This window comes from Cajanus cajan, chromosome 6 (assembly GCF_000230855.2).
Source record: "Cajanus cajan strain Asha chromosome 6, NIPB_CcT2T_4, whole genome shotgun sequence".
In the NCBI taxonomy this organism is placed as follows: Eukaryota; Viridiplantae; Streptophyta; class Magnoliopsida; order Fabales; family Fabaceae; genus Cajanus; species Cajanus cajan.
The window spans coordinates 48021124-48033774 of NC_138522.1; the positions used below are offsets into that span (position 1 = coordinate 48021124).

The 12651-nt window shown below is 33.8% G+C and overlaps 3 long non-coding RNA genes across 4 annotated transcripts; all 3 read left to right on the forward strand.

Moving 5' to 3' along the window:
- Window positions 1-305: 305 nt before the first annotated feature.
- Window positions 306-7389, forward strand: LOC145959118 (uncharacterized). Of its 2 annotated transcripts, XR_014434842.1 has the most exons (5): window positions 307-1014; window positions 1104-4059; window positions 4152-4212; window positions 4399-6535; window positions 6628-7389. It is a non-coding gene; the product is annotated as an uncharacterized LOC145959118 (long non-coding RNA). The 2 variants fall into 2 exon arrangements; XR_014434841.1 differs by having other exon boundaries at window positions 306-1014; window positions 4152-6535.
- Window positions 7390-7756: 367 nt separating this feature from the next.
- Window positions 7757-9865, forward strand: LOC145959120 (uncharacterized). Its single transcript, XR_014434844.1, has 3 exons — window positions 7757-9011; window positions 9104-9164; window positions 9351-9865. It is a non-coding gene; the product is annotated as an uncharacterized LOC145959120 (long non-coding RNA).
- Window positions 9866-10265: 400 nt separating this feature from the next.
- Window positions 10266-12345, forward strand: LOC145959116 (uncharacterized). The gene is made up of 6 exons (XR_014434839.1): window positions 10266-10352; window positions 10442-11061; window positions 11388-11492; window positions 11585-11645; window positions 11832-11891; window positions 12234-12345. It is a non-coding gene; the product is annotated as an uncharacterized LOC145959116 (long non-coding RNA).
- Window positions 12346-12651: the final 306 nt, after the last annotated feature.

Below are 12651 nucleotides of genomic sequence, written 5' to 3' on the forward strand. Positions count from 1 at the left end.
TGTCAAAATAGAGATCCATCCTAGTAAGATTCGGAGAGACGTGTAAGATTGTAAAATATAGGATCATAAGATCGTACGAAAAATATAAAAATATGTTTTAATTCAGGGTGTGATAAATGATAGTATAAATAGCTAATACATATAAAAATATCACTAAAATCCAGTTAAAAATTTATATTTTAGTTAATTGTATTTTGTTTTAATAAAAGGAACACTAGAGAAGATAAAGGCCTCAAGATCCCAACTTCTTAGTTTTTGGAAAATTAAAAAAAAAAAAATTTGAGAACACGACAAGTATCTTTGTTTTACTTTCGGTTGTGATTTTTTTAAAACAATTGTTAATCGCATCATGTTTATGTGGCAGGAAAACATAATTATGGTCGTGGTCATTCGTGATTTATTGAATCACTGTGAAATCACAAAGGGTAAAGATAACAAGGCAGTTATTGTAAGTAATATCATGCAAGGGATGTTTTTGTATTGATTTGCTCGATGTTATACCATTGTTGAATAGTGTACCATTGCTTCTGTTGGCAGGTATGTTTTTCGACAGTATCCTCGGATTTTAAGAGCTCACTGGAGGTTTCTAAAAGCTGTGTGTATGCCCTATCTTTTTCTTTGTGTTATTTATCTTTGTCTCTCTGTTTGTCTCTAATTTTGTATGAGTGTTTTTTTTTTCTCTCTATGTTTTGATGTGTTTGTGTTTGTGGCCGTTTGTTTGTGTCTTTATCTTTGTGTTTGTATCTCCCGCACTCCCTCTGTATGAGTGTGACCTTGTTGGTTTGTGTATTTGTGTTCATGTTTATGTTTATGGGCATTGTGCCTGTGTGCTCTGCATTTGTGTGCTCTGTTTCTGTACTATGTGCTCCGTGTCTTTGTTTGCCTTTGAGTCCATGTGTGTGCATGCTGTGTTTTCTTTTAGTTTCTATGTGCGTGCATCTGTATTTTTTACGTTCACAGGCGGCAGCCCTTCAGTTTCTTGAGGCATATTCACATGGTTCAAGTGAGGAACCAGTAAGTATCTGTAATATGGCAAAATTGAATCCTGACTTACTTCTAAGTTACTTGTGAGGCATCTCTAACAAAATTTCCCCCGTGTTTAGGCATTCACACAGAATTTGGCACTGTTCTTCACCTTATTTTACAAGGCAGGTTTATTTTCTCTCCTTTATGTCTATCTGTGATTGTATGTTGCAAGTATAAATTCGTGAAATGTAATGAGATCAGGTGAAATAATGTGTCCTATTTTTGGGAATTTTTTATGCCTTGTGTATGTGTACCAGATCATGCGTGTGGCATGTTTGAGAATGGACCCACCTTTCTATATACTGAATTGCGATGTCAATTTGTTTTTTTTCACATCTGTGTAGCACCTCTTCCTCTAATTCTTGCTCATAGTTTTTCAGTTTGCTTGATTTGTGTTCTAGTCTGTTAACATTTATAGTGGGGTGGTTATACCCTTCTGTTTTTGCAGGTTAACATTCGAACTCTGGAATCCACTCGAGAGAATAAAGCTGCTTTGCTTTTTGGGTCTTGAATATCTTGTCAACATCTCATATGTTGGTGATACCGAGGATTTTAAGGTATGATGATGTTCACATTCATGTCTTCTGGTTGTGTATTTCTTATGTCATGATTATGGTTTATGATTGCTGAAACTTGTGCTTTCATTCAGATGGGAATGGGAATATAGTCCGTGAAACAGTGAAAGACATGATGTTCTTGTTCAGTACAAGGTAATAAGGTCAAATTTGATCTTTGCCAGAGTTTAATTTCTAATACTCATTCGTAGATATAAAATCTATCTTGAACTTCAATCTATTTTCTTTTGACTATTGTATTTTACTATATGGTAAAATTGTAAATTTGAGATATTTATTCATCATGTTCTCTGATTAATCGACGTTTGATTAATTACTCAGATTATGATGGAGACTCTTTTTTACTTGTCGCATCTTGACCATGATGATACTGAAAAGCAGGTAAGTGAATTAGAAAGCTGTGATTTTGTTCTTGTTTTGAAGGGAGATAAATTATTCAATGGTTTATTTCTTATTTATTTCAAATTTTCTTATAGGGAGGTTTACATTATCCCAAATATGTGCTTTTTTTTTTCTTTTCGTCTAATGGTAGAATCAAGATGGCAATTTATGTTGGATGTTTCTTGAAAAATAATATTAAGAAGCTGAACTTCATTAACTCAAGGATTTATCAATGTTGTTTTATGGTGATATGATATCCTGACTGACAATTGAGAAGTTACATTTTTGTGCCTATATAAATGTCACGCCTTGACGAAGTGGACTTTTATGTTGTAATCTGCAGATGCTGAGAAAGTTAAGCAAACAACTTTGCGGTGAGGACTGGACATGGAACAATTTGAACACACTGTGCTGAGCAATAGGATCTACATCTGGCTCCATGATGGAAGAACAGGTACTGTGAGCAACCAATTATGTATTGTTGTGCGCAATGTTGTCAAAATAGAGATCCATCCTAGTAAGATTCGGAGAGACGTGTAAGATTGTAAAATATAGGATCACAAGATCGTACGAAAAATATAAAAATATGTTTTAATTCAGGGTGTGATAAATGATAGTATAAATAGCTAATACATATAAAAATATCACTAAAATCCAGTTAAAAATTTATATTTTAGTTAATTGTATTTTGTTTTAATAAAAGGAACACTAGAGAAGATAAAGGCCTCAAGATCCCAACTTCTTAGTTTTTGGAAAATTAAAAAAAAAAAAAAAATTTGAGAACACGACAAGTATCTTTGTTTTACTTTCGGTTGTGATTTTTTTTAAAACAATTGTTAATCGCATCATGTTTATGTGGCAGGAAAACATAATTATGGTCGTGGTCATTCGTGATTTATTGAATCACTGTGAAATCACAAAGGGTAAAGATAACAAGGCAGTTATTGTAAGTAATATCATGCAAGGGATGTTTTTGTATTGATTTGCTCGATGTTATACCATTGTTGAATAGTGTACCATTGCTTCTGTTGGCAGGTATGTTTTTCGACAGTATCCTCGGATTTTAAGAGCTCACTGGAGGTTTCTAAAAGCTGTGTGTATGCCCTATCTTTTTCTTTGTGTTATTTATCTTTGTCTCTCTGTTTGTCTCTAATTTTGTATGAGTGTTTTTTTTTTCTCTCTATGTTTTGATGTGTTTGTGTTTGTGGCCGTTTGTTTGTGTCTTTATCTTTGTGTTTGTATCTCCCGCACTCCCTCTGTATGAGTGTGACCTTGTTGGTTTGTGTATTTGTGTTCATGTTTATGTTTATGGGCATTGTGCCTGTGTGCTCTGCATTTGTGTGCTCTGTTTCTGTACTATGTGCTCCGTGTCTTTGTTTGCCTTTGAGTCCATGTGTGTGCATGCTGTGTTTTCTTTTAGTTTCTATGTGCGTGCATCTGTATTTTTTACGTTCACAGGCAGCAGCCCTTCAGTTTCTTGAGGCATATTCACATGGTTCAAGTGAGGAACCAGTAAGTATCTGTAATATGGCAAAATTGAATCCTGACTTACTTCTAAGTTACTTGTGAGGCATCTCTAACAAAATTTCCCCCGTGTTTAGGCATTCATACAGAATTTGGCACTGTTCTTCACCTTATTTTACAAGGCAGGTTTATTTTCTCTCCTTTATGTCTATCTGTGATTGTATGTTGCAAGTATAGATTCGTGAAATGTAATGAGATCAGGTGAAATAATGTGTCCTATTTTTGGGAATTTTTTATGCCTTGTGTATGTGTACCAGATCATGCGTGTGGCATGTTTGAGAATGGACCCACCTTTCTATATACTGAATTGCGATGTCAATTTGTTTTTTTTCACATCTGTGTAGCACCTCTTCCTCTAATTCTTGCTCATAGTTTTTCAGTTTACTTGATTTGTGTTCAAGTCTGTTAACATTTATAGTGGAGTGGTTATACCCTTCTGTTTTTGCAGGTTAACATTCGAATTCTGGAATCCACTCGGAGAAAGCTGCTTTGCTTTTTGGGTCTTGAATTTCTTGTCAACATCTCATATGTTGGTGATACCGAGGATTTTAAGGTATGATGATGTTCACATTCATGTCTTCTGGTTGTCTATTTCTTATGTCATGATTATGGTTTATGATTGCTGAAACTTGTGCTTTCATTCAGATGGGAATGGGAATATAGTCCGTGAAACAGTGAAAGACATGATGTTCTTGTTCAATACAAGGTAATAAGGTCAAATTTGATCTTTGCCAGAGTTTAATTTCTAATACTCATTCGTATATATAAAATCTATCTTGAACTTCAATCTATTTTCTTTTGAATATTGTATTTTACTATATGGTAAAATTGTAAATTTGAGATATTTATTCATCATGTTCTCTGATTAATCGACGTTTGATTAATTACTCAGATTATGATGGAGACTCTTTTTTACTTGTCGCATCTTGACCATGATGATACTGAAAAGCAGGTAAGTGAATTAGAAAGCTGTGATTTTGTTCTTGTTTTGAAGGGAGATAAATTATTCAATGGTTTATTTCTTATTTATTTCAAATTTTCTTATAGGGAGGTTTACATTATCCCAAATATGTGCTTTTTTTTTTCTTTTCGTCTAATGGTAGAATCAAGATGGCAATTTATGTTGGATGTTTCTTGAAAAATAATATTAAGAAGCTGAACTTCATTAACTCAAGGATTTATCAATGTTGTTTTATGGTGATATGATATCCTGACTGACAATTGAGAAGTTACATTTTTGTGCCTATATAAATGTCACGCCTTGACGAAGTGGACTTTTATGTTGTAATCTGCAGATGCTGAGAAAGTTAAGCAAACAACTTTGCGGTGAGGACTGGACATGGAACAATTTGAACACACTGTGCTGAGCAATAGGATCTACATCTGGCTCCATGATGGAAGAACAGGTACTGTGAGCAACCAATTATGTATTGTTGTGCGCAATGTTGTCAAAATAGAGATCCATCCTAGTAAGATTCGGAGAGACGTGTAAGATTGTAAAATATAGGATCACAAGATCGTACGAAAAATATAAAAATATGTTTTAATTCAGGGTGTGATAAATGATAGTATAAATAGCTAATACATATAAAAATATCACTAAAATCCAGTTAAAAATTTATATTTTAGTTAATTGTATTTTGTTTTAATAAAAGGAACACTAGAGAAGATAAAGGCCTCAAGATCCCAACTTCTTAGTTTTTGGAAAATTAAAAAAAAAAAAAAAATTTGAGAACACGACAAGTATCTTTGTTTTACTTTCGGTTGTGATTTTTTTTAAAACAATTGTTAATCGCATCATGTTTATGTGGCAGGAAAACATAATTATGGTCGTGGTCATTCGTGATTTATTGAATCACTGTGAAATCACAAAGGGTAAAGATAACAAGGCAGTTATTGTAAGTAATATCATGCAAGGGATGTTTTTGTATTGATTTGCTCGATGTTATACCATTGTTGAATAGTGTACCATTGCTTCTGTTGGCAGGTATGTTTTTCGACAGTATCCTCGGATTTTAAGAGCTCACTGGAGGTTTCTAAAAGCTGTGTGTATGCCCTATCTTTTTCTTTGTGTTATTTATCTTTGTCTCTCTGTTTGTCTCTAATTTTGTATGAGTGTTTTTTTTTTCTCTCTATGTTTTGATGTGTTTGTGTTTGTGGCCGTTTGTTTGTGTCTTTATCTTTGTGTTTGTATCTCCCGCACTCCCTCTGTATGAGTGTGACCTTGTTGGTTTGTGTATTTGTGTTCATGTTTATGTTTATGGGCATTGTGCCTGTGTGCTCTGCATTTGTGTGCTCTGTTTCTGTACTATGTGCTCCGTGTCTTTGTTTGCCTTTGAGTCCATGTGTGTGCATGCTGTGTTTTCTTTTAGTTTCTATGTGCGTGCATCTGTATTTTTTACGTTCACAGGCAGCAGCCCTTCAGTTTCTTGAGGCATATTCACATGGTTCAAGTGAGGAACCAGTAAGTATCTGTAATATGGCAAAATTGAATCCTGACTTACTTCTAAGTTACTTGTGAGGCATCTCTAACAAAATTTCCCCCGTGTTTAGGCATTCATACAGAATTTGGCACTGTTCTTCACCTTATTTTACAAGGCAGGTTTATTTTCTCTCCTTTATGTCTATCTGTGATTGTATGTTGCAAGTATAGATTCGTGAAATGTAATGAGATCAGGTGAAATAATGTGTCCTATTTTTGGGAATTTTTTATGCCTTGTGTATGTGTACCAGATCATGCGTGTGGCATGTTTGAGAATGGACCCACCTTTCTATATACTGAATTGCGATGTCAATTTGTTTTTTTTCACATCTGTGTAGCACCTCTTCCTCTAATTCTTGCTCATAGTTTTTCAGTTTACTTGATTTGTGTTCAAGTCTGTTAACATTTATAGTGGAGTGGTTATACCCTTCTGTTTTTGCAGGTTAACATTCGAATTCTGGAATCCACTCGGAGAAAGCTGCTTTGCTTTTTGGGTCTTGAATTTCTTGTCAACATCTCATATGTTGGTGATACCGAGGATTTTAAGGTATGATGATGTTCACATTCATGTCTTCTGGTTGTCTATTTCTTATGTCATGATTATGGTTTATGATTGCTGAAACTTGTGCTTTCATTCAGATGGGAATGGGAATATAGTCCGTGAAACAGTGAAAGACATGATGTTCTTGTTCAATACAAGGTAATAAGGTCAAATTTGATCTTTGCCAGAGTTTAATTTCTAATACTCATTCGTATATATAAAATCTATCTTGAACTTCAATCTATTTTCTTTTGAATATTGTATTTTACTATATGGTAAAATTGTAAATTTGAGATATTTATTCATCATGTTCTCTGATTAATCGACGTTTGATTAATTACTCAGATTATGATGGAGACTCTTTTTTACTTGTCGCATCTTGACCATGATGATACTGAAAAGCAGGTAAGTGAATTAGAAAGCTGTGATTTTGTTCTTGTTTTGAAGGGAGATAAATTATTCAATGGTTTATTTCTTATTTATTTCAAATTTTCTTATAGGGAGGTTTACATTATCCCAAATATGTGCTTTTTTTTTTCTTTTCGTCTAATGGTAGAATCAAGATGGCAATTTATGTTGGATGTTTCTTGAAAAATAATATTAAGAAGCTGAACTTCATTAACTCAAGGATTTATCAATGTTGTTTTATGGTGATATGATATCCTGACTGACAATTGAGAAGTTACATTTTTGTGCCTATATAAATGTCACGCCTTGACGGAGTGGACTTTTATGTTGTAATCTGCAGATGCTGAGAAAGTTAAGCAAACAACTTTGCGGTGAGGACTGGACATGGAACAATTTGAACACACTGTGCTGAGCAATAGGATCTACATCTGGCTCCATGATGGAAGAACAGGTACTGTGAGCAACCAATTATGTATTGTTGTGCGCAATGTTGTCAAAATAGAGATCCATCCTAGTAAGATTCGGAGAGACATATAAGATTGTAAAATATAGGATCATAAGATCGTACGAAAAATATAAAAATATGTTTTAATTCAGGGTGTGATAAATGATAGTATAAATAGCTAATACATATAAAAATATCACTAAAATCCAGTTAAAAATTTATATTTTAGTTAATTGTATTTTGTTTTAATAAAAGGAACACTAGAGAAGATAAAGGCCTCAAGATCCCAACTTCTTAGTTTTTGGAAAATTAAAAAAAAAAAAATTGAGAACACGACAAGTATCTTTGTTTTACTTTCGGTTGTGATTTTTTTTAAAACAATTGTTAATCGCATCATGTTTATGTGGCAGGAAAACATAATTATGGTCGTGGTCATTCGTGATTTATTGAATCACTGTGAAATCACAAAGGGTAAAGATAACAAGGCAGTTATTGTAAGTAATATCATGCAAGGGATGTTTTTGTATTGATTTGCTCGATGTTATACCATTGTTGAATAGTGTACCATTGCTTCTGTTGGCAGGTATGTTTTTCGACAGTATCCTCGGATTTTAAGAGCTCACTGGAGGTTTCTAAAAGCTGTGTGTATGCCCTATCTTTTTCTTTGTGTTATTTATCTTTGTCTCTCTGTTTGTCTCTAATTTTGTATGAGTGTTTTTTTTCTCTCTCTATGTTTTGATGTGTTTGTGTTTGTGGCCGTTTGTTTGTGTCTTTATCTTTGTGTTTGTATCTCCCGCACTCCCTCTGTATGAGTGTGACCTTGTTGGTTTGTGTATGTGTGTTCATGTTTATGTTTATGGGCATTGTGCCTGTGTGCTCTGCATTTGTGTGCTCTGTTTCTGTACTATGTGCTCCGTGTCTTTGTTTGCCTTTGAGTCCATGTGTGTGCATGCTGTGTTTTCTTTTAGTTTCTATGTGCGTGCATCTGTATTTTTTACGTTCACAGGCGGCAGCCCTTCAGTTTCTTGAGGCATATTCACATGGTTCAAGTGAGGAACCAGTAAGTATCTGTAATATGGCAAAATTGAATCCTGACTTACTTCTAAGTTACTTGTGAGGCATCTCTAACAAAATTTCCCCCGTGTTTAGGCATTCATACAGAATTTGGCACTGTTCTTCACCTTATTCTACAAGGCAGGTTTATTTTCTCTCCTTTATGTCTATCTGTGATTGTATGTTGCAAGTATAAATTCGTGAAATGTAATGAGATCAGGTGAAATAATGTGTCCTATTTTTGGGAATTTTTTTTGCCTTGTGTATGTGTACCAGATCATGCGTGTGGCATGATTGAGAATGGACCCAACTTTCTATATACTGAATTGCGATGTCAATTTGTTTTTTTTCACATCTGTGTAGCACCTCTTCCTCTAATTCTTGCTCATAGTTTTTCAGTTTGCTTGATTTGTGTTCAAGTCTGTTAACATTTATATTGGGGTGGTTATACCCTTCTGTTTTTGCAGGTTAACATTCGAACTCTGGAATCCACTCGAGAGAATAAAGCTGCTTTGCTTTTTGGGTCTTGAATATCTTGTCAACATCTCATATGTTGGTGATACCGAGGATTTTAAGGTATGATGATGTTCACATTCATGTCTTCTGGTTGTCTATTTCTTATGTCATGATTATGGTTTATGATTGCTGAAACTTGTGCTTTCATTCAGATGGGAATGGGAATATAGTCCGTGAAACAGTGAAAGACATGATGTTCTTGTTCAATACAAGGTAATAAGGTCAAATTTGATCTTTGCCAGAGTTTAATTTCTAATACTCATTCGTAGATATAAAATCTATCTTGAACTTCAATCTATTTTCTTTTGAATATTGTATTTTACTATATGGTAAAATTGTAAATTTGAGATATTTATTCATCATGTTCTCTGATTAATCGACGTTTGAATAATTACTCAGATTATGATGGAGACTCTTTTTTACTTGTCGCATCTTGACCATGATGATACTGAAAAGCAGGTAAGTGAATTAGAAAGCTGTGATTTTGTTCTTGTTTTGAAGGGAGATAAATTATTCAATGGTTTATTTCTTATTTATTTCAAATTTTCTTATAGGGAGGTTTACATTATCCCAAATATGTGCTTTTTTTTTTCTTTTCGTCTAATGGTAGAATCAAGATGGCAATTTATGTTGGATGTTTCTTGAAAAATAATATTAAGAAGCTGAACTTCATTAACTCAAGGATTTATCAATGTTGTTTTATGGTGATATGATATCCTGACTGACAATTGAGAAGTTACATTTTTGTGCCTATATAAATGTCACGCCTTGACGGAGTGGACTTTTATGTTGTAATCTGCAGATGCTGAGAAAGTTAAGCAAACAACTTTGCGGTGAGGACTGGACATGGAACAATTTGAACACACTGTGCTGAGCAATAGGATCTACATCTGGCTCCATGATGGAAGAACAGGTACTGTGAGCAACCAATTATGTATTGTTGTGCGCAATGTTGTCAAAATAGAGATCCATCCTAGTAAGACTCGGAGAGACGTGTAAGATTGTAAAATATAGGATCATAAGATCGTACGAAAAATATAAAAATATGTTTTAATTCAGGGTGTGATAAATGATAGTATAAATAGCTAATACATATAAAAATATCACTAAAATCCAGTTAAAAATTTATATTTTAGTTAATTGTATTTTGTTTTAATAAAAGGAACACTAGAGAAGATAAAGGCCTCAAGATCCCAACTTCTTAGTTTTTGGAAAATTAAAAAAAAAAAATTTGAGAACACGACAAGTATCTTTATTTTACTTTTGGTTGTGATTTTTTTTAAAACAATTGTTAATCGCATCATGTTTATGTGGCAGGAAAACATAATTATGGTCGTGGTCATTCGTGATTTATTGAATCACTGTGAAATCACAAAGGGTAAAGATAACAAGGCAGTTATTGTAAGTAATATCATGCAAGGGATGTTTTTGTATTGATTTGCTCGATGTTATACCATTGTTGAATAGTGTACCATTGCTTCTGTTGGCAGGTATGTTTTTCGACAGTATCCTCGGATTTTAAGAGCTCCCTGGAGGTTTCTAAAAGTTGTGTATGCCCTATCTTTTTCTTTGTGTTATTTATCTTTGTCTCTCTGTTTGTCTCTAATTTTGTATGAGTGTTTTTTTTTTCTCTCTATGTTTTGATGTGTTTGTGTTTGTGGCCGTTTGTTTGTGTCTTTATCTTTGTGTTTGTATCTCCCGCACTCCCTCTGTATGAGTGTGACCTTGTTGGTTTGTGTATGTGTGTTCATGTTTATGTTTATGGGCATTGTGCCTGTGTGCTCTGCATTTGTGTGCTCTATGTTTGTGTGCTTTGTTTCTGTACTATGTGCTCCGTGTCTTTGTTTGCCTTTGAGTCCATGTGTGTGCATGCTGTGTTTTCTTTTAGTTTCTATGTGCGTGCATCTGTATTTTTTATGTTCACAGGCGGCAGCCCTTCAGTTTCTTGAGGCATATTCACATGGTTCAAGTGAGGAACCAGTATCTGTAATATGGCAAAATTGAATCCTGACTTACTTCTAAGTTACATGTGAGGCATCTCTAACAAAATTTCCCCCGTGTTTAGGCATTCATACAGAAATTGGCACTGTTCTTCACCTTATTTTACAAGGCAGGTTTATTTTCTCTCCTTTATGTCTATCTGTGATTGTATGTTGCAAGTATAAATTCGTGAAATGTAATGAGATCAGGTGAAATAATGTGTCCTATTTTTGGGAATTTTTTATGCCTTGTGTATGTGTACCAGATCATGCGTGTGGCATGTTTGAGAATGGACCCACCTTTCTATATACTGAATTGTGATGTCAATTTGTTTTTTTTCACATCTGTGTAGCACCTCTTCCTCTAATTCTTGCTCATAGTTTTTCAGTTTACTTGATTTGTGTTCAAGTCTGTTAACATTTATAGTGGAGTGGTTATACCCTTCTGTTTTTGCAGGTTAACATTCGAATTCTGGAATCCACTCGGAGAAAGCTGCTTTGCTTTTTGGGTCTTGAATTTCTTGTCAACATCTCATATGTTGGTGATACCGAGGATTTTAAGGTATGATGATGTTGACATTCATGTCTTCTGGTTGTGTATTTCTTATGTCATGATTATGGTTTATGATTGCTGAAACTTGTGCTTTCATTCAGATGCGAATGGGAATATAGTCCGTGAAACAGTGAAAGACATGATGTTCTTGTTCTATACAAGGTAATAAGGTCAAATTTGATCTTTGCCAGAGTTTAATTTCTAATATTCATTCGTAGATATAAAATCTATCTTGAACTTCAATCTATTTTCTTTTGAATATTGTATTTTACTATATGGTAAAATTGTAAATTTGAGATATTTATTCATCATGTTCTCTGATTAATCGACGTTTGATTAATTACTCAGATTATGATGGAGACTCTTTTTTACTTGTCGCATCTTGACCATGATGATACTGAAAAGCAGGTAAGTGAATTAGAAAGCTGTGATTTTGTTCTTGTTTTGAAGGGAGATAAATTATTCAATGGTTTATTTCTTATTTATTTCAAATTTTCTTATAGGGAGGTTTACATTATCCCAAATATGTGCTTTTTTTTTCTTTTCGTCTAATGGTAGAATCAAGATGGCAATTTATGTTGGATGTTTCTTGAAAAATAATATTAAGAAGCTGAACTTCATTAACTCAAGGATTTATCAATGTTGTTTTATGGTGATATGATATCCTGACTGACAATTGAGAAGTTACATTTTTGTGCCTATATAAATGTCATGCCTTGACGGAGTGGACTTTTATGTTGTAATCTGCAGATGCTAAGAAAGTTAAGCAAACAACTTTGCGGTGAGGACTGGACATGGAACAATTTGAACACACTGTGCTGAGCAATAGGATCTACATCTGGCTCCATGATGGAAGAACAGGTACTGTGAGCAACCAATTATGTATTGTTGTGTGCAATGTTGTCAAAATAGAGATCCATCCTAGTAAGACTCGGAGAGACGTGTAAGATTGTAAAATATAGGATCATAAGATCGTACGAAAAATATAAAAATATGTTTTAATTCAGGGTGTGATAAATGATAGTATAAATAGCTAATACATATAAAAATATCACTAAAATCCAGTTAAAAATTTATATTTTAGTTAATTGTATTTTGTTTTAATAAAAGGAACACTAGAGAAGATAAAGGCCTCAAGATCCCAACTTCTTAGTTTTTGGAAAACTAA